Raw genomic sequence first — 21,662 nt, 5'->3', positions numbered from 1 at the left:
TCCTTTCAGTTCTGCTCCTTTGATACAAATTCCTTCACTCTAGTAGACTGCTACATTGGAAAAGAAAGTATAAATCATCCTCTACCAGAAAAAATTTTTCTTACTTTTCCTTTTAAAAGAAGCTTAAAGAACCAGTCATCCAGTTGTATGACAATAATTTTGAAAGTGTTTAACCCTTACTAGGTACCACACTGCTCTGAGAACTGTATAGATATCTTCTCAGTTCATCTTCACAGCAACTGTATGAAGTAGATATTATTAATGGCCCATTTTACAGACAAGGAATCTTAGACACAGAGAGGTGAAATAACTTGCTCATGTTCAGTAGTTCTTAATGAAAGATGGATGTGCACACTGTGAACACAACAATCTTGGCACAAGGCACACAGGTGAGAGCCCTGGCCGGCAGCCCACTGGCAGGCTCGGAAGCTCTGCTGGCCGGAAACCATGGAGGGGTCTGGCCATACCAGTGAGGTCAAAGATGCAGCATGTGAGCACCGCATTCCCTCTGCTGATCTTAAGTTCTGGTCTTTCTGAGACGTCACAGATTAGAAGCGAGGAAGAAGTGGTTAAATTACCTCAGGCTCAGCAGTGCCATAAGGCATAGAAGACACAGAAGCAGCATCACTTATACAAAGGCAGCAGTCCAAGATCTTTAGCGCAGGTGCAAAGAGACCCTAAGATTTCAGAGGCCCAGGAAACGATGTTGTATTACATCACATTAAAGATCCCCCATACTCATAATGTATATTGTCCTTCGCACTGTCTTCAAAAAAGGGCTAAATTACATTTTACAGTGTGTTATTTGACAGACAAGAATGTGTACAATACAATTAAGATCATATTTTAAAATGGTAAAAACAGTAACAAATAGGTCTGATTTCCAGTGTTTGTATGTTTTCAAAAGTTATTTACACGAGAGTGAGTGCACCAGAGATTTGCATGACCACTACTTTTAGTTCATATGAGTAAATTCCCTCCAAATTAAAAATTTTTGTATAGAAACTGATGAAGTGATTACGTTTCTGAGGCCGTCCACAGCTGAAGATATGTAAATGACAGCCAGTTCCTAGGTTTGGTATCATCACAGTAAATGATCAAACGACGATTTATACTGTATTCTACTTATTTCCAACATAAAATTCTTCTTTTTCTTTTCATATCAATTGTCTTTTTCCCATTGCAGAAATACTTAACCTCAAATTTCTCAATCAGCAATATTCCAAAAGATACAGCAATATTCCAGAAATGTCAGTTTTGACATCATCACACTGGACTGGGTCTACAGTCCAGCTTTTAAGCTGTGCAGGGAACTATCGATTGTGTTAGAATTTATCAATTAAAAACAATCACTGGCATGAAGTTAGAGTAGATTCGGTGATAGGCCTTTGAGCTAGAACCAAGGGAGTTAATCGTAATTAAAAACAGGCTAAGTCATAATTTTTTAAAACCTAATTTTATTGGTACATTTTAGGTATACAATATAATGACATTCATCATTAGAGATCTGCAACTCTACATAATCTCTCTTGGTTCTTATTTTTTCCCCCTTCCCCTGCCCTCCCTTCAACCCCTCAATCCTTCCCTATTTACAAAGACTTTTTTCCATTTTTTCATTTTCTCATATTAATTCCAGTCCCTTCTTTCCTTTCCCCTACCCCTCCCACTTCCCCTTTCCCTTTGCCCCTTTTCTTCCTATTTCACATTATCTATTATACCTTTTAGTCCTTATTTACACTTTCAGTTTCTCACACTAGAGAAACGATTCAGTATTTACACGTGTGTTCTATTTATTTCACTTAAGAGTATCGCCTCAATGTGCATCCATTTAGCTATAACTGTCTCTAATTTCTCATTTATTATGATTGAGTAGTACTCTATTTTATGAAAAAAACACATTTTCTTTATCCAGCCTCCAGTCTCCAGCTGATGGGCAACTGGGCTTCTTCCAAGTTTTAGCTATTACAAATTGTGCTGCTATGAACATGGGTGCACATATATCACTGTGGTATGATTCTTTTAAATCTTAGGGGAAGATATCCAACAGGGGAATAGTTGGGTCAAATGGGACTTCCAGTCCTAGTTCTTTGAGGTATCTCCATACTGATTTCCACAGTGGTTGCAACAGTCTACACTCCCACCAGCAGTGGAGCAGGGTTCCTCTTTCCCCACAGCCCGGCCAGCACTTGTTATTGGTTGATTTCATGATAGCAGCCATTCTTTCTGGAGTGAGATGGAATCTCAGCGTTGTTCTCATTTGCATCTCTCGAATGACCAGGGATGTTAAACATTTTTTCATATGTTTATTTGCTATTTCTACTTCTTTGTGTGAGAAATGTCTGTTCATTTCAGATGCTCATTTTTGGATTGGGTCTTTAAATTTGGGAGGTCTGATTTTTTTAAGTTCTTTATAGATTCTAGATAGTAGACCTTTGTCTGAGGAACAGCAGGTGAAAATTTTTTTCCACATTGTGGGTTGTCTCTTCACACTTGGTGGTTTCTCTTGCTGTGCAGAAGCTTTTTAATGAGAAGAGATCCCATTTGTTGATTGTTTGTGCTAGTTCACGGGCAACTGAGGTTTTGTCATAAAATCTTTTCAAGAGTTCTACCTAACCTCTATTCCAGCTGATTCAGCGTTTCTGTTTTAATATTTAGATCTTTAATCCATTTTGATTTTAGTTTAGTGTATGGTGAGAGATACAAGTCTAGTTTTAATCTTTGGCAAGTTGAAACCCAATTTTTCCAGCACCATTTATTAAACAGGTTATCTTTCCTCCAGTGAGGGTGTTCGGCTCCTTTGTCAAGGATGAGGTGGCTGAGTGTGTCTGGAGTTGTTTCTGTATCTTCTAATCTGTTCCACTGGGCCTCAGGTCTGTTTCTTTGCCAGGACCATGCTGTTTTTATCACAGTAGCTTTGTAGTATAGTTTCAAGTTGGGGGTTGTGATACTCCCTGCCATGTCTCTGTTGCCTAGAATTGCTTTTGCTATTCTGGGTCTCTTCTTGTTCCAAATGAATTTTTAGATTGTTTTCTCAAGGTCCATAAAGTATGCTGCTGGAATTTCAATTGGGATTGCACTGAATCTATATAGGAGTTTAGGAAGTTGGCCATTTTCACTATGTTGATTCTTCCTACCCAGGAGCAACGGATGTCTTTCTATTTTCTGATATTATCTTCAATCTCTCTTTTCAGGTGCTATAGTTTTCAGAGAAGAGGTCTTTGATTTCTTTTGTTAGGTTGATTCCTAGGTATTTCAGTTTTTTGGATGCTATTGTGAAAGGAATTATTTGCCCTATTTCTCTCTCCATGAGTCTGTTGTTTGTGTAGAGGAAAGCTATTGATTTTTGTGTGTTGACCTTGTCTCCAGTTACTTTACTGAATTTGTTCATTAAGTCTAGGAGGCTTTTGGTGGAGTTCTTGAGGTCTTCTATATAGAGTATCATGTCATCTGCAAATAATGACAATTTGACTTCTTCATTTTCTATCTTTATTCCTTTTATTTCTTTCTCTTGTCTAATTGCTGCGGCTAATGTTTCCAAAACCGTATTGAACAGGAGTGGTGATATTGGACATCCTTGTCTTGTTCTTGATTTTAGTGTGAAGGATTTCAGTTTTTGACCATTTAGTATGATACTGGCTGTTGGTTTTTCATAGATGGCTTTTATCAGATTGAGGTAGAGACCGTCTATTCCAAATTTTTATAGGGTTTTTCTCACAAATGCATGTTGGATTTTGTCAAATGCTTTTTCTCCATCTATTGAAATGATCATATGTTTTTTGTCCTTGGCTCTATTGATATATAGTGTATTACATTCATTGATTTGCATATGTTGAATCATCCCTGCATCCCTAGAATGAATCCCACTTGGTCAGGGTGTATAATCTTCTTGATGATTTTCTGCATTCTATTTGCCAGTATCTTATTAAGGATTTTTGCATCTGTGTTCGTTAGTGAGATTGGCCTATAGTTTTCTTTTTCAGTTGGGTCTTTGTCTGGTTTGAGGATCAAGGTGATGCTTGCTTCCAGGAATGAATTCAGGAGTATTGTTTCCTTTTCCATTTCACTGAAGAGTTTAAACAGTAGTGGCAGTAGTTCCTCTCTAAATGTCTTGTACAATTTGGCAGTGAAGCCATCAGGACCCGGGCTTTTCTTAGTTGGTAAGTTTTTAATTATGTTTTCAATTTCTTTGATTGATATTGGGTTGTCTAGAAATTTTAGGTGTTCTTCGTTTAACTTTGATAATTCATATGTATCTAGGTATCTGTCCATTTATTCTGTGTTTTCCATCTTATTGGCGTATATGTTCTGGAAGCAGGTATTGATGATCCTCTGGATTTCTGCTGGGTCTGTTGTCATTTCACCCTTTTCATTCCTAATTGCATGGATTTGGGCCTTTTCTTTCCTTTTTCTGATAAGGTCGGCTAAGGGTTTGTCAATTTTGTTGATTCTTTCAAAGAACCAACTCTTGGCTTCATTAATTCTTTTGTATCATTCTCTTAGGCTCCATTGCATTGATTTCTCCTCTGATCTTTATAATTTCCTCCCTTATATGAGCTTTGGATTTGTCCTGCTCTTCTTTTTCTAGAAGCTTGAGTTTCAGCATCAGGTTGTTTAATTGGGCTCTCTCTGTTTTCCTAATATGAGTATTCACTGCTATGAATTTCCCTGGTAAGACTGCTTTCATTGTGTCTCATAGATTCTGATATTTTGTATTGTAATTGTCATTTAATTGTAGTAAGTGTCTGATTTCTTTAATTCCTCTGTGACCCATTGGTTATTCAGAAGTGTGTTGTTCAATTTCCATGTGTTTATGAAATTCCTGTGGTTTCTTTTGCTACTGATCTCCAATTTCATCGCACTCTGGTCTCATAATATACAGGAGATAACTTCAATTCCTTTGCACTTACTTAAACATGTTCTATGAGCAAGTATGTGGTCTATTTTGGAGAACAACCCATATGCAGCTGAAAAGAATGTGTGTTCTGATTTTCTGAGGTGGAATACGCTGTCAACATCTGTTAAGTTCATTTGTTCAAGAGTTCAATTGATTTCTTGTTTTTTGTTGTTTATTTTTTGTCTAGTTGATCTACCGTTTGTGACAGTGGGGTATTGAGGTCCCCCACTACTACTGTATTAGTGCTTATTTGATTTTTCATGTCCGTTAGTATTTGTTTTATATAGTTGGGCCCACTAGTGTTTGGTGCATATATATTTATGATTGTCATCTCTTCCTCTTGGATTGTTCCATTTACAAGGATGTAGTGTCCTTCTTTCTCTCTTAATCAGTGTTGGTTTGAAATCCACTTGATCTGCATAGAGAATAGCTACTCCTGCTTTTATTCAGGTTCCTGTCCCATGGAGTACTGTTTTCTACCTTTTAACTTTCAGTCTATGAGTTTCTTTTTGAATTAAGTGTGTTTCTTGTATGCAGCATATTGTTGGACCTTGCTTCTTGACCCACTCTGCCAGTCTTTTTCTTTTGATTGGTGAATTGAGATCATTAACATTGATGGTTATAACTGATACATATTGATTTATCATTGTCATGACTTTTTGTTTTTGTTGGATTCTCCCTCTTTGCTTTAATTTCCTGTTGTGCCCAATAGTTTCATTCTGTTGGGCTTCCTGGGATTGTGATCCTCATTGTCTTTTCCTAGGATATTGTCTAAAATGCTTTGGAGTGCTGGTTTGGTATTCATGAAGTTCCTAAGGTGCTCTTTGTCATGAAAGCATCTTATTTCTCCATCAATTGTGAAAGATAGTTTTGCAGGGTACATCAATCTGGGTTGGAAGCTGTTTTCCTTTACGGCTTGCAATACTTCACTCCAAGCTCTTCTTGCCTTGAGGGTTTGCATTGAGAAGTCTGCTGTGATTCTGATAGGCTTTCCTTTGTATGTGATTTGTTTCTTTTCTCTAACTGCTTGTAGAATTTTGTTCTTCTGTTGGGTTTCTGGAATCTTAACAATTACATGCCTATGTGTAGATTTTTTTTTTTTTGATCAAGGCTAGTTGGAGTCCTATATGACTCACTTATCTATATGTCATGTTCTTTTCCCCTGCTTGGGAAGTTTTCTGCCATCACTTCCGTGAACAGTTTTTTTATGTCATCTGCACTCTCTGTTTCTTCATTGACTCCGATCAGTCTTATGTTATTCTTCTTTGCATCATCTAGCAGCTGCTGGATTGATTTCTTGAGGTCCCTTATTATTTTAAAGAAATTTTTCTTTTCCTGGTCACTAATTGCAATCTTATCTTCTATATCTGAAATTCTTTCCTCACATTGGCTCATTCTGCTGCATAAACTTTAAATGGAGTTTTTAATTTTCTAGAAATCTGTTTGCATCTGTTTTCTGGATTCCATTTGTTTCCTATATTGGGATTCCATCATGTTCCTCAGCTCCTCTATTTTTTATCTGTGTCCACTCTAGATTTATTAATCATATCTTGCACTATGGGCACAATCTCTGCTTTTATCTGAGAAATTATTTCTGATTTCATTTTTTCCAGATCCCCTTTTGTTGCCAGTTCATGGAGTTCAGGTGGTTGAGTATCAGACTGTTCCAATTTGTTTCCCTTTGGGGTTGCTTTAGGTGATCTGGAAGTGTGGTTGTGAGACTTGTTTACATGTCTTCTCATTTCAAAGGGGTGTGGGGGGGTGTGCTGCTGTCGCCCTTGAAGCTCACCTGCTTGGTGCTGGGGGCAGTGGTACAGCAGCCCACAAGTCTCACCTCCTCCTCAGCACTGGGGGCAGCTCTGGTTCTTGGCACTGGGGGCGATGGTAAGGTGGCGCAGAAGGCTCCTTCTCAGCCAAGTCACAGTTTCTTAAATAGGTTGCTCCCACAGAAAACCAACAGACAATCTGGACTGTGTGTTAGCTCAGAAGGTTGACGAGGTCCTTGGTATTGCTTTGTAAGGTTGCACCACCATGTAAAGTATTTGCTGTGTCAGTCACATTGCTGGGGGAGACAGACAGTGACCTGAGCTGAATTTGAACACAAGGATGAGACAAAGACAGTTTTAGAGAGGATGCCAGGATACAGAAACCCTCGTGTGGCTTTAACAAGTACAGAATGGCCTCCTCCTGGTGATTTGTCCACAGCTGTAAAACAGGTGCTCTATCTCACCTTATATGGGCAATAACAAAGTACACAGGCATCATCCTGGAAGAAGTGTCAAAGTCCAAGTGTCAGAGAGTGCACATCTCAGGAATCTCTGAGCATACTGTTTCAGTAATGCCTTAGGGATTATCATGAAGGGAAAAGAAAACAATGCCTAACCAAACTCTCCTTTCAACAAGCAGCCCTTCTGACCAGGAGGAAGAAAGATCTGAAGTCCTCAAGACATCAGTTTCTCTTTGGAGGATGACAACACAGAGCTTTCTGTTGAATTCTGCTCCAAAGTCTTGGTGTTTAGTGACAATTCAGTTATGAAAAATAATTTCCCATCCTCATTTCCAAAATTAATAATGCACATCCTATCAGAACTATCTTTAAATATTAATGTTCTAAAAGTTTATTTCATATTTATTTCATTATGAGCCATAGCAAATGATTAATTCTCTATAATTCACTTTATGAAAAGATTCAGTAATTACATTTAGGCCCACCTTACATTTAGATAGCAAAACTTTAAGTGACACTAACAGGGAATAGAGTTTATAAATTAGAGGAATTATACTTTTATTTTTGGTTTCCCCAATTGATAGTCTCAAATATAAGATCTCTCATCAAAAAAAAGCAAGTCATGAAACATTTGTAATTCTGTGCTATAATAAATATTATGAAAATATGAGCATGTGTTTATAATATACACTAAATACATTTTGATGATCAACTTATGATTTGGGGACAAAATTAGACCATCTGCACAGAATCAACTGGATTAAGTGCATGGTCACCAGTATTACCCATTTTCTTGACAAGTAACAGCTGCTAGTGTGAATTATTTTTGTAATAATTTGTAACAGAAGGAGCCTAAAAGAGGGAAGTGTGGTAAAACAGAGCACACTTCTGCAATGCTCATGTGACAGATATGTCAAAAGACAACTGTGTAGAAGTAGCTACACACCTCTACACTGTGTAGAAGTAGCTTAGCATAGTACAGTGGACCCTTAACTTACGAACTCAATTTGTTCCCAAGGGCTGGTTGTAACTCAAGCTGGTCAATTGTCTTCAAAGTCTTTCTCCTGTATAATTTTAGGCCATACTTTCTTCCAGGCAGATCTCATGGTCCTTAGAGAGACATTGGCCCAGGATTTCTCAAATGACCCCATACAGGGTCAGATACAGTAACGTTCCTTCCAGAACTCTTTAAGGGTTAAATCTGTATCTGAGACCATCTGGAAGCACAACTGGCTGGCATTCAGTGGGTCACAACTCAGGACTTTGGCCTTCAGTTAAAATTAAAATTCCAGTCATAACCCAAGTTGTTCCTATGTCAGGCTGGTTGTAACTTGAAGGTCCACTGTATTCTCCAACACAGAGTATTTATGATGGCATTTTAGAATTTTACAACACATGCTTCACAAGCACAAGGTCCCAAGTTCGATCCCCAATACCAAAAAAAAAAAAAAGAATTTTACAACACAAAATTTACTTTCGTTGGGCATTTAAGGCAGGGGGAGAAGGGGAAGGAAAACTGCTATTACTACCAATTTGTTTTTCTTTTATAGGGGCCTGCAGCTCCAGTTAGGGGTTAACAGTGTGGGCCCGAGAGACAAGAGTACTTGGCTCACATCTGATCCCATCTTTATTAGCTACAGAACATCTGCTTGACAGCCTCTCTGGAAATTTACCATTTTGAGCTATAGGGTTGAATTTATAGGTGAAAAGACAATGGGTGTCACATTTCCTTAATATTTCAGCATTTTTCTGTTGTAATTTTCCACATGAAAGAACCTATATATGAATATATACTACTTCAGGGAATCACAGTAATTTTTTATTTTTAAAATACTGAACTAAATTAATTTATTTTCATCAACCAATAATTACTTTAGGGAATTTTTTTTCCATTTAAAAAGTGCTCATTACCCATTATTTCATGGATATAATTATATACCATCTGATTGCTGCATCATCATAATTACTAGTTTACATAGAAGATCCTAAAAATTTAAAAAAATCACTCAGCAAGTCAAACAAATCTGATTCACTTTCCATTTGTCATAAGAATACAATTCTTACATTTTCATTTCTAAACCTAAAATAATAAAAGTGTCCAATTTCTCTCCATTGGAGTTCCGTGGTATGCTTCCAAATGAGAAACAAATTTTCAATCATAGTTCATTTTAAGTGTCGTGAATATTTAGGACTTCTCAGAAGTTGGTACCAGATTCTTAAGGCCAGTATATGTGAGAATCCAGGTAAAATAAACTTATTAAACATATTTATTGACTATGGGAGGTTTCAGAGACCTTATTATGCGGTTATCATTTTTCTTTAAAAGTACAGAGAACACGCATTGCTTTCTATACTTGTTTGGAAATTTGGCCTTGGAAGACTTGTTTGGCTGTAGAAACTTGACTTTTTTGACAACCATCACAAAGACGGTTTCTTCGAATACATTCTGGGAAACAGTTTTCAAGATTTCTTTCAAACATCTTTTAGATTCTTTAGGCACTATACATTTTACACACACACACACAAACACACTGAAACACAAACACACACACACACACGTCACTCCTCTAAACCCTGGCACACACTACTCAGTAAACATGTGTTTCATTGGTTAAATAAACTTAATATAGGAGGCAAACTAGTGATCTCAAACATTTATGTAAACAGCATACAATTGGACATGGCACACAGCAATCATCTGAATCCTATAATTTTACTAATTTAAGGAGATTTTTGTAATGTTTTCCTTAGCTCTGTAATATGTGAATTCTTTTGAGAAGACACTTTTAAGTTAAAAAAGATCACTAGACATATCTGTGAAGCACATTTCTACTGGACCTCACAATCCTGGAATACTTCCATTATGACTAAGGAGTTAGCAATGAGACAGGTGGGCTGTGCACCCCAGGATCACGTGATGACATCAAGGACTGAGATTCTACTTCAAGTGGGGACGATATGGTAGCTTATTGTGTTACATGAGGAAGGAAGGAGCATTCTTCTCTTTGGGAGAGGCATAAAAGGAGGAAGATATCACTGAGCTGATAGAGAAAATGAAGAATCAGGATAAAATTTCTTTTAGAAGGGGAAAGGGGTCCCAGGAACAAATGGTGAATGGCCCAGGGGCGGTAAAAACTGGCTTTCACAATTCAGGGGTTAGAGGTGGGATCCGTGGAGACCAGCCCATACTTGATGTTATAGTTTAGATCTAGACTGTGCTCCAAAGGCTCATGCATAGAATGCTTGGTTCCCAGCTGGTGGGGCTACTAAGAGGTGATGGAAATTTCAGGAGGTAGGACCTAACTGAAGGAAGTAGGTCACTGGGGGCATGCCTTTTAAGCATATATTTTGTCCCTGGACTCCTTTCCTCTTCTCTCCCCACCCCATCCCCTCAGCAGCCAAGTGAGGAGCTCTGCTCCACCAAACAATAACACAACATACTTCTTACCATGATGCTCTGCTTCAAGACAGCCCAGAAACAATGAATCCAGGAACCACGGACTGAAACTCTGAAACCATGAGCCAAAATAAAATTTTCCTCCTTTAAGTTGATTTTCTCAGGTACTGTCACAGCGACAGAAAGTGACTAACACATGGAACACCAGATCTGGACATCTGGGTGCATGGCGAACCATTCAGAGTTTTCAAAGAAAAAAAAACCCCCCACAGTCATAGGTTCACCATACATGCCATAGGTTCACCACCACTGGGCTAGGGTATATGTTGTAGACCTCTAAAGCAGGCCTAAATTTTGGCTTTGCTTTGTTTCCTGAGTCAGAAATGACATTTTCTCCTTCTCAGTGTGATGAAATTTTATTTATTTTTTAAGTTCTCTGACCGTAAGTCCCCAACCCCACCAAAACTCCTCATACCTTCTTCTGGCTCCTGTGTGCTTTCTTTATATTTCTCTGGTGTTCTAACCCTTGGTGCCTCAGAATGCAACTATTTGGAGACTGGATCTTTAAAATGTTATTAAGGTTAAATAAAGTCACTAGGGTGGGCTCTAGTCCAGTATCTCTGATATTCTCATAGGAGGAGGATGTTAAGACAGAGACACACAGAGAGGGAAGACAACATGAAGACATACGGAGAAAGTGGCCATCTACAGGCCAAGGAAAGAGGAATTAAAAGACACAAACCCTGCCAACAACTTGATCTTGGACTTTTGCCTCTAGAATTGTGGGAAAATAAATGTGTATTGTTAAGCCAGCCACCCTAGCAAACTAACACATGGTGTTACGGTTATGCGATGTTAAAGAGACTTAGATCTTTAGTTTTGTACCTGTGCCTCCATACCTCTTCTTCTACCTTCAATGCCTGCTCCAGGAGGGCTTCTCCCCACTCCCCAGACAGGGTCCAGGGGACTCGTCCTCTAGGAAGCCTCCCTTGGACACTATGGCCGGAAGGAATGACTCCCTCTCCTGTTTGATGCTCAGTGCATTACACAGACGTCCACAACAACACTAGAAAGCACTTGATGCTCCTTCTGGGCTGCAAGTTCCCCAGGGATCTCAGGTGCTGGCTTCAGTTCTCTGCATGGCAATGCCTAGCATGATGCCTGGTATTCAGTAATGCAGGCCTCCTGATGTGTTTTAGAAATCAGAATTTTTCAAACTGTGTAAAGTATATACGGACCCTTGTAGGGCCCATGACAGCACTTTATAATCAAACACAATATTTTTGGAAAACATCAATATTCATGGTAAGCTCTGCTAATGCAATTTTGCACCCGACACCAGATTTACAAAGAACTTCTGGGATACTGACGGTACAGATACAAGGACAGTGATTTCTTCAGGCTGTTCAGTCAGTCCTGCAACCACACTTGTTCTGAAAAGGCAAATCTGTTTCAAGGCCATTAATATCTGCTATCTCCTCTGTGAGAAACACAAGGTGAATGTAGAAAATTGCACCCAGATGGAGTGAGGTATGGAGAAATAAGACAAAATGCCCACAAGCATAACCTGGGTCACTCCGGACAGTTGCTGGGATTAGGAGACACAGCCATCCACGTGTACGGCTGCAGGGGTACCTCTAGCTTCAGTTTTTTCAGTGCCAGGGAAGCGTTTAACCACCAGCTACACCCCAGCCTCTCCATCTGATTTCAGATAACCCTCCTTCTGCTACCTTACCACAGCTCACAACCTGCAGCCCTTCCAATGCCCAGTCTACAAGCAAATTTTACGACTTCTTCAAGGTAAAGTGTCCTTGAAACCTGTAGGCGTTTCTTAACAATTTACATCTGTAAAATCATGCTACATACATTTTTTTCTGGTACCAAAGACTGAACCCAAGGCCTTTACACTGAGCTACATCCTGTGCCTCTTTAATTATTTTTAATTATTTTTTTGAGAGGGTCTTGCTAAATTGCCCAGGCTGAGCTCAAACCTGAGATCCTTCTCCTGGAACTGCAGGCATGTACCACCACACTTGGCCCCTACATTTAAAAAATTTGGTCTCTATCCTTTTAAATTTAGCGTTTACATATCAGTGCCTAGTGAAATACTGGCAACTTTTTATAATCAAATGCAGATTTTGGCAAAATGGCAATGTTCACATTAAGTTTTGCTAACAAATAAATGTGTGCTACTCTTACAAAGAACTTGTAAGTTATCAGTGTCACTGATGAGTATTTTGGCACAGTGCTAACCATCCTGCTTACCCCATAAGCCCTGTTGTTTTCATGAGGTGATTTTGTGGGGTACAGTGATTTTTGCATACACTGTTTTATAAGGAACTGCCTGCTTAAGCCTCCAGAAATGGCATGTACTTATCTACTTTAGGCAAGAACCCATTGACTAAAGTGGCAACTAGTTGGCTGTTTCTTGTCCCCCTCCATCTCTCAAAACCATAGAAACTTTTAACTTTTTCTAGTTTTTTCATTAATCTATCAGAACCTCCTTTCACATATGTTTCACAATTCACAAGGGAAATCAAGTAATATTTAGAAATAGTAACAGCGGCAAAGAGGAGTTTTGATGTGAAGCTTCAGTGTTTGGCCACATTTCTCCCACATTCTAGGAGATATGTGGGTGGTGGGTCCTCTCCCTGCCAGTTCTGCTGCTGAGTTCCAGAGGGTGCTGTGAATCAGTGGTGAATGAGGGGAGCTGCCTGCTACCTGGCCTTGCATATTCAGGGCAGCATCCCACTCCTCAGCAAAGAACCCCTTGGCAAATAGCCAGACACATGAAATTTGGGGCAGTTCAACACATATTAATACCCAACACCTGTAGGAGGAGTGCTGGGCCCAGCTGGCCATACTGATGAGTAAAACAAAATCTGCAAGAATATGTGAGGGGTTCCATCACAGAAACAAAGCCAGCAGGAGACAGACAGATAGGTATTAGCTATCTCTTATGATATATAGTATAATATAATAAGAAATGGATTGCAAGGAATGGGCTCACACTGGGTAGGGGCTGCCCAGGCAAAGCTGAAGTCTACTGGGAAGGTCATGAGGAAGGACAAGTTGGAATTTACAGGCAGAGGCTGCAGCTGCTAGCCATAAGGGAAATTTCTTCTCCCAGGGAAGCTTCAGCTCTGCTTTAAAAAAATCTCAATATATTGAATCAGGCCTATGCAGATTATCATGAATTATCTCCCATATTTAAAACCAACTGACTACGGACTTTAATTACATCTATAAAATACCTTCGCAGAAACAGCTCAATTAAGCATTACAGTTTGATTAAGTAAGTGGAGACAAGAGCCTATCTAAGCTGACACATCAAAAAGATCATCCTATTTCACCCTTTGTCAACCTGGCATCCATACACACACGTGCCCTGGCACTACACTTATTCTCCATATAACAATAACCTACTCTGGACTCATGTGATATCCAATATTCCATGTACATCTGAAAACACACCAGCCCATTCCCCAGAAGCTGTCAAGTTCTTGTGATGATGTCCACACTTCTCCTTTGACATTGTTTAACTTAAACATCAAGATATAAAGTTCATTATTATAAGGAATGATTTAAAAATAATGTAAATGTTTAAATACTTTAAAAAATTTATTACAGTAAAAGACACATTGTCGTTAATGTCCCTTGAAATACTCCTCATCACTTCAAACACACTTATCCCATCATTCTTACCACTTTCTGAAGCAGTTCTGGAGTTCTTCTTTGTGTTTTTATTTGCATCATTGTGGCTGTCTTCTGCCTCTATGTTCTGAATTGATTTAAAACATTTTCAAGGTCATTTTTACTTTGGAGAAGAGCTAGAAGTCTCACAGTGCCAGATTCAGTGAATAAGACAGATGAGGATCCATCATAACATTTTTACAAGCAGGCCTTTCCATTAGATAGCATTCGGCAGCAGTACTGAGTGTATTTTTAAAAATCACATCTTGTAAACAAAATCATGAAACACTCCCACAGCTGCTTCAGAGAGTGGCAAGAATGATGGGATAGGTTGTTCAAAGTGAGGGAGGGATTTTGAGTGGGATGAATAACAACATGTCTTTCATGGTAATAAATTTTAATTTAGACATTCACTGTATATTTTTGATCATACCTTGTATGTTAGATGACAATGGGATGATAGGAAAGAAAACAAAAATAACTGGTTAATACATACAAACATATTCATTAAAAAAAGGAAGAAATGTAACTACTTGAGTCTTCATTTGTGCAACTAGTCACGTAGTCATCACTGGTCTCTTGCTAACCATTCTGTTTCCTTTTCCCTTGGCAAGGATCTCAGCTAGTGGTGGTTCTTTGCTAAAAGGGATGACCCACACCTGCATTCCTGGCCAATCTGGGCCAATAGTCATCCTGAGCTGGGTTGCCCTGGTTTTCCATTGCCTTTCATCGCAGATTTCAAGAGTACTAAAAGATGCCCTAAGGGGTCTCCTGTACTCCAGGAATACTCTTCCTCACTCTGACTATGAAGTAACAGCCCAGGGTTCTCCTAGTCATCTGGACCAGTCACTGCAGTCAGTATAGTAACCCCTTATTTGCCTATTGACTAAGAAGCATGAGAAGCCAAAGGGGCTGGATAACAATCTCAACTTCCAGATGAGAGAAAGAAACACTGGTGTGTTTTCTGGTGGAGCATGCCTTCTTTTGGAACTAAGACCTCTAGAAAAGCAGGCTCTAAGGACAGGAAACAAACCTTTTCCTAATGCAGTATGAAGGGTGATAATGAATGGAGCCAATCCTATATCCACCCCTTGAATCCTAGGCCCACACATGGACTCCCAGCATATACCATCAGATTACCCTTTCACAAATACTCACAAGAGACAAATATCTTGAAATTCTTTGCCCATTCAGACAGATCTATTCACATACCTTCTCCCTAGACCCTTTGTCCCTAATTTTCCACTCATGTTTCTTTCAAGTCCATGCAGTCTATGAACGGTACCGACTTACATCACTGACCATTCTCCTTCCAAACAAAATGAACAATCAGGTTCATTGCTTGAAGTTCTGCTCATGGGGGGATTTCCCTTCACCAGTGTCCTTTGGAGCATTCCCAGAATGGAGTGATAGTGTAAAAATGTTCAGATGGTGCCTGGACTATCATGCAGAAAAAACGTAAAGCAGGCCAGAGTTTCTTTAGTTTTGAGCAAGTCACACAGAACTGCCTAAGGTATGAGAGATAAAGAAGGTAATGTAGTAGCTAGGCATAGTATGCGTCTGTAGTCCTAGATACTTTGGAAGCTAGGCAGGAAGACTGAGTGAGCTCAGGAGTTCACTGCCAAACTGGACAACATAGTGAGATTCTGCCTCAAAAAACAACAAACAAACAAACAAAACCAAAAAACAAGTAATGTTGCAAGAATGAGGACAGACCATAGGCATTTGGGCCACTTCCTATTCAGCTGAGCTATTCCGGGCCTGCTTAAGCCCAATATCTGGTACATCCCACCTCCATTTGATGATAGAGCACTGCTGTGCATGTCCAACTTTAGGGCTGGGAGGTCAGACAACAACCAGTTCACAAAGGGTACCACAGGTTGCATAGTGACTTGGTGGCTCATGGTTAAGCATTAAGTCTTTACTAAAACCCATAAGCAGGCTAAAAGCTGTTTCTTACAGGACAGTAGTTATCTATACAATTCCAAGACTGTGCACTGTGAACTACCTACAGGGCTTCTGTCAAATGCTCCAACAGCTTCCCTATTTCCCACAACACTTAAAACACATTGGATTGGTTGGACCTGGCCCAAATGGCACCACAGTCTAGGCCTGCTATAGATCTTTCTCTTGTGTTGGGTCCGACTCAAAATTAGCAGCTTTTTGAGTTACACAGTAAATGGGCCAAAGTGATTCACACAAATTAGGGATATGTTGTCTCAAAAACTGAAAGAGGCTCACTAGATACTGTGCCTCCTTTCTGATGGTGAAGAGGGGCCCAGATGTAACGACTTATTCTTGACATCTTAACCTACCTCACGCTAATGGACCCCTAAACTCCCACTGATGTGAAATTTTACTGGGATTTATTTCCCATCCTTTGGTCAGAAAAATCCCTTACCAATATGTCCAGAGCAATTGCTACTTTCTGCTCACCAGGTCCAACCACAATGTTTACAAGATTCCGCAATGTTACTGATAACTGTGTTGCTGATTTCTTTTGGAAACAACCTGATTAAATATGTCTCCCTTTGGTGTTCTTTCAAACTCCATTAATTTCAGTGTTTTTGTTTTTTTACACTGGTACTTTCATTAAATTGAGAACTGAATGGTACTGATAAACAGAAGTGAACCTGGAATAATAGAATGCTTACTGAGGATTGTCAAATAGAGGACATTTAGTAACTTCAGTGATTATCACTGGTTTAGCTATAAATGAACTAAGCATTTAGACAGCTGGAAATCATAGGAAAAATTGTTGAAATGAGCAATGATACAGAGACTCGACAAAGGTTAATTATGTAATTATTTAGTTACAGATTTCACAATGATTTGATTGAGTATTATTTTGAAACCCAGGGGCAGGTACAATCTTAGCTCTAGTTGAATAAAAATGAAGTTAGGGTCAAATTCTCCAACCATGCCAAAACAGGTAACAATTCTTAAGAGATGCAGGACAGGGGCTGGGGATTTAGCTCAATGGTTCTGGTGCCAGCCTCCAAGCACACGGTCCCGAGTTCAATCCCCGGTACCAAAAAAGAAAGAGATGCGGGGCAGAAGTTATTAGTTGTACTACATGAACATCGGCTCTCACTAAGTTTAGCAAGAACTCTAGATGATGCCAGCGGGAAATGAACACAGGGTCAAAGTGACACAAACCCATGAGGCACAGTGGCTGTTTGCTTAATGAATAGATGACACCCATAAAGTATGGGCCCCAGGGGCACAAAATGAAACCGCAGTGTCCAGATGGTCTAGAAAAGGAGTGAGAAGTCACTCTTGTGGGTACAGCTGTGCTTCCACTTCTGAGAGCAGGGGAAAACAAAACAAAATCTCTGTTTTAAAGGATTTTCACATGAAATCCTGTAGTCTGTTTCTGTACTCCACACTGTGTCTGGCAGTCCTGGCAGGCTGTGCTTCCCTGAGCCTCTCCCTGATCTCTTGCATGGACATAAAGTTTCTTTCTTTTGGCCCCTCACTCTGTTCTAACTGGAGAGCATCAGCTCATCAGCATCAACATTGGAGGCCCCAGATAAAGCCGCCCTTGAGCATCCCCAAGCCCCCGTCACACACTCTTTCCCAGACTCAATCTGGAGAAAAATAGCTCAGGCCAGTAACAGATTCACTCTGCACTGTCCTGTTCTGGGGAGACAAAAAAAAAAAAAAGACACAAACTCTACCTGTTCTGTAGAGTCTTGCAGTGAGTCAATGATTTGAATTTCTATTCATTTCTTGGGGTGTGGTCTACTTGGCTAACCATTGGGTTGTGAGGGGGTAAAGAGGAACAGAATCTCAAAATGTTCATTGTCCTTTTATGGTTGGGAATTGCTTTTGTGGCCCCATGTGTGGTGACAGATGTCACTGAAATGCCTATTTCGTGCACAACTTTTGTCTGTCCAAAGCCGCCAAGGAGTTTCACAGCTCCAAACTGACATCAGGAAGCTTCACAAAGGTCTCTTCTGGACCACACATCTTATGGCACAAGTTCTAACTACCTAAATGCACCCCCTCTGGGTAAATATGCCTGGGTCTTTTGGGGTTGATTTTGTGGATTCTCTTTTTTTTGGATTTTAGCATCACTGGGTCCATGAATAGTGGCTAGAACTAGGATGTTTCTGTTTAACAAGGAGAAATTGTTATTAATTCAAGAAGTAGTGAGATGGGGAAACAAGCCTGGGAGTCTTAGAGACCTGGGTGAACTACCTCTTATATTTTCCAGCTTCTCAGGACCACAGTTTCTACATGGGAAAAATGAGGTGACTGAATCACCACATACTGTGCTAGGTACTTCCCAGATCTAAATTCTATGAACCGTTTCATATATATATATATATATATATATATATATATATATTTTTTTTTTTTTTGGTCCTGGCGATCAAACTTGGGACCTTGTACTTGTGAGGCAGGCAGCAGAACCACTGAGCTAAATCCCCAGCCCAGTCATATATATTTTCTCCACTGTCTCCAGAGCATGCTGGTTTTGTAGCCACTGTGCTTATTTAGCAAAATAACCTGTGGCAGCTGGGAGAGGTAACAGCATAGTCTGCAAGTTGGTAAAAGGGCCAAATCGTTCAAAGTTACCTCTTTATGTCCGGATCCAGGTCCCTATTCGTAGGAATAAAATGCTCCTGGAGAAAGAATAATGTCACAGTCCTAGAACCTGAATCCTCATCCCCTCTTGTTCCACTGCTACCCTGAGCTGATGAGGTTTTCTGAGAAGAGTAACTAATGTGTGACACTCAGATTTGGGTGAAATATATGGCTCTGCTTCAGACACACTTCGAAGAGAGAGGGGACTGTGTTATCCACTCAGGTTGTCTTGGCCTCTGAGGTTCTACTCTTAGGGCCGAAGTCAGAACAGCCCCGACAGACTCAGGCTTATGGGTCAATGACTCACAGGCAGCTTTAGTCACTTGCCAATTCTGCTCCAGTCTATCCATTTGCCTGTTTGCTCCCCCTACGACCCCACCATCATCGTTGCTATGTTGCTGGAGATTGAACCCAGGGCCTCATGCATGCTAGGTAAGTGCTCTACCACTAGGGTGCATCTCCAGCTCCTTGGTTTTTAGTTTCCATTTTAAGACAGTCTCACTAAATTGCCTAGTCTCACCTTGAATTCCTGATCCTTTTGGCTTAGCCTCCCGAGTGCCTGGGATAATAGGTGGCACCACCATTCCCTGTAATACTGGCCTTTTATGAAAAATAACTAGGGCTTAACTAGGTGAAAAATACCTAGAAGCAGCTGAGAGAGGTTCTCCTTCTCTGAGGGTCCAAAGAGGTTGTAGGAGCGGTGATAGCTGTAATGGTGGTGTGCATATGTGGTAGGGTGAACTGAGAAGTGGGTGTAAGTCCTCCCTTGAGAGTATGTGAAACTCAGTATGAGGTGCTTTTTTGGACCAAGAGGAATACTAAGGCCAGTGTTCTTCACATGGAAGTTATAGTCCATTTAAAATTAGAAAATAGGGTGAATGCTATCTCATGATGCTTTTGTTTCTAGTCTACATGTGTGTAGTTATGTGTAGGCACAACTTTATGTATTTATTATTTTTTGGTACCGGAGATCAAACTCGGGACCTTGCGCTTATGAGGCAGGTGGCAGCACCACTGAGCTAAATCCCCGGCATGTATGCACATTTTTATACACACACATGTTCTGATAGAAAACATATTTCTTGCTCAAGATCAAGTAAAAGTATACTGGAGAAACACTGATAATGAAAAATTACCACAGTTTTAGACATTTAGATGAATGAGACATTTAGATGTAAGAGTCAACAACTATTTACCACATAAGCCATTACACTCACTTTGGTTAAATGAAGATGAGAAAGCATTGTGTGTAAAAACAAGCTGAGAGCTGCCAAAGTGATCAAGCTGTCTTACTCTAGCAAAGTCAGAGCTGATGCTCATATGGCTGAAATCTCTACTTTGGCTTGATCATTTTGTTTTGTAAATAACAAAACTCTACTGGAGCTAGAAAAACCCTTCCATTTCTTAATTAAAGAAGAAACCTTTATTCTGCCTCCCAAGTGCAAGGTCCCGAGTTCAATCCCCAGTACAAAAAACAAAACACAAAGAATAAACCTTTATAAACTTAAGCCACAGTGGCCGCTGACTTTTCTTTTGAGCATAACTTAAAAACTCAGTTTGGGGCATAATTTTAAGAAAGTGTTGGGGCCAGGGATTTAGCTCAGCGGTTCCGGCGACTGCCTCGCAAGTGCAAGGTCCTGAGTTCGATCCCCGGTACCAAAAAAAAAGAAAGTGTTATGTTTTACTTTTGTTCCCTTTTTTAAAAAAATTAATTATATTGATATATTTTTGACATACATAACGATCACATTCATCACAGGGCATTTGTACCTGTAAATAATATATTTTAATTCTTTTTATTCCCCCTCCCTCTCCCCTCCCCCTTCCTGTATGTGTTTTACTGTCAATATAAAATTCCTGCTTGGGTTAAAGAAGGTCAAATCTGCATACTAATCAGATTCATTTTGAATAGATTGTATCACTTGATTTTGTTGTTGTTTCTTTTGCAGTGCTAAAGATCAAATCCAGGGCTTTTGTGCATGCTGGACAGCTCCCCCGGCTCTGCTTGAGGTTTTTTAGTGCCTTTTAAGAAACAATTTCAAGGAGTTGGGAATCACTACTCGATCTCCATACCAGACAAGAGAAGTGAAGCCTTCTCAGCAGCGTCAGATGTCAAGTGGGTGAAGAGACCAGGCCTCTTAGCTCTGAATACTGTACTCAGCCAAGTGGCCACGCAGTGGTGAAGATGAGAAGACTCTGACTGTTAAGGAACAGTTCCTCCTGGTTAAGGGACAGTTCCTCACCTTTCCTGGTGTTCTTTTCCTAGACCAATATCCAAAGAATTAGGTGAAAGATGGGAGGAGACTATTCTAGAACTGTTAAAGAGAAGTAATGTGTTATGCTCATTCATACTCCATGTGGGACCTCTCAGAAGCTGTCACTAACCCCAGAAGCTGCATTGGATGATGACATGGATGGATTCAAGGAATCTTTACCCATCTACTAATATTAAATTCCAATGGTTACTTGGGACAGTTAGACATATTTCAAAATGCATCTGTAATTAAATGAAGATGGTCACAGGGAGAGTGCTATTTTCCCCCATAAATAATAATAATAGTAAACTCTTTGGATCTTTGGCCATGTGCCATGCTTAGTTTTGTATGCACTGTCTCACAACCTCCCTGTGCTGTACTTTTTACATTTTATAGATGAGGGAAAGGGAAGCTCAAAGAGGTGAACTGATTTTCCCAGTGTCATACAGTTAATAACTGGCAGTGCTGAGATTCAAGCAACATCTACCTAATTCCAAATAGTATGCTCTTTACCATTTTGCACTGTTCCAAAAATGTATGTCAGAGACCCTACCAGGTTGAGTGCTTGCCCAATCAAGGCATACGAGCTCTGGAGTCAAACAC

General features: G+C 39.8%; 1 protein-coding gene across 4 annotated transcripts in view; it reads right to left on the bottom strand.

The window, feature by feature from the left end:
- The window catches only part of Cracd (capping protein inhibiting regulator of actin dynamics), a 279,740-nt gene that overhangs the window by 52,020 nt on the left and 206,058 nt on the right, over window positions 1–21,662 (bottom strand). The window lies entirely within an intron of this gene.

This window comes from Heterocephalus glaber, unplaced genomic scaffold, assembly GCF_053883595.1.
Source record: "Heterocephalus glaber isolate CG9 unplaced genomic scaffold, H.glaber_assembly_v1.0 deba00001509, whole genome shotgun sequence".
NCBI classification, from domain to species: Eukaryota; Metazoa; Chordata; class Mammalia; order Rodentia; family Bathyergidae; genus Heterocephalus; species Heterocephalus glaber.
The sequence above is the reverse complement of the archived record's forward strand: the minus strand, read 5'-3'. Positions and strand labels throughout refer to the sequence as shown.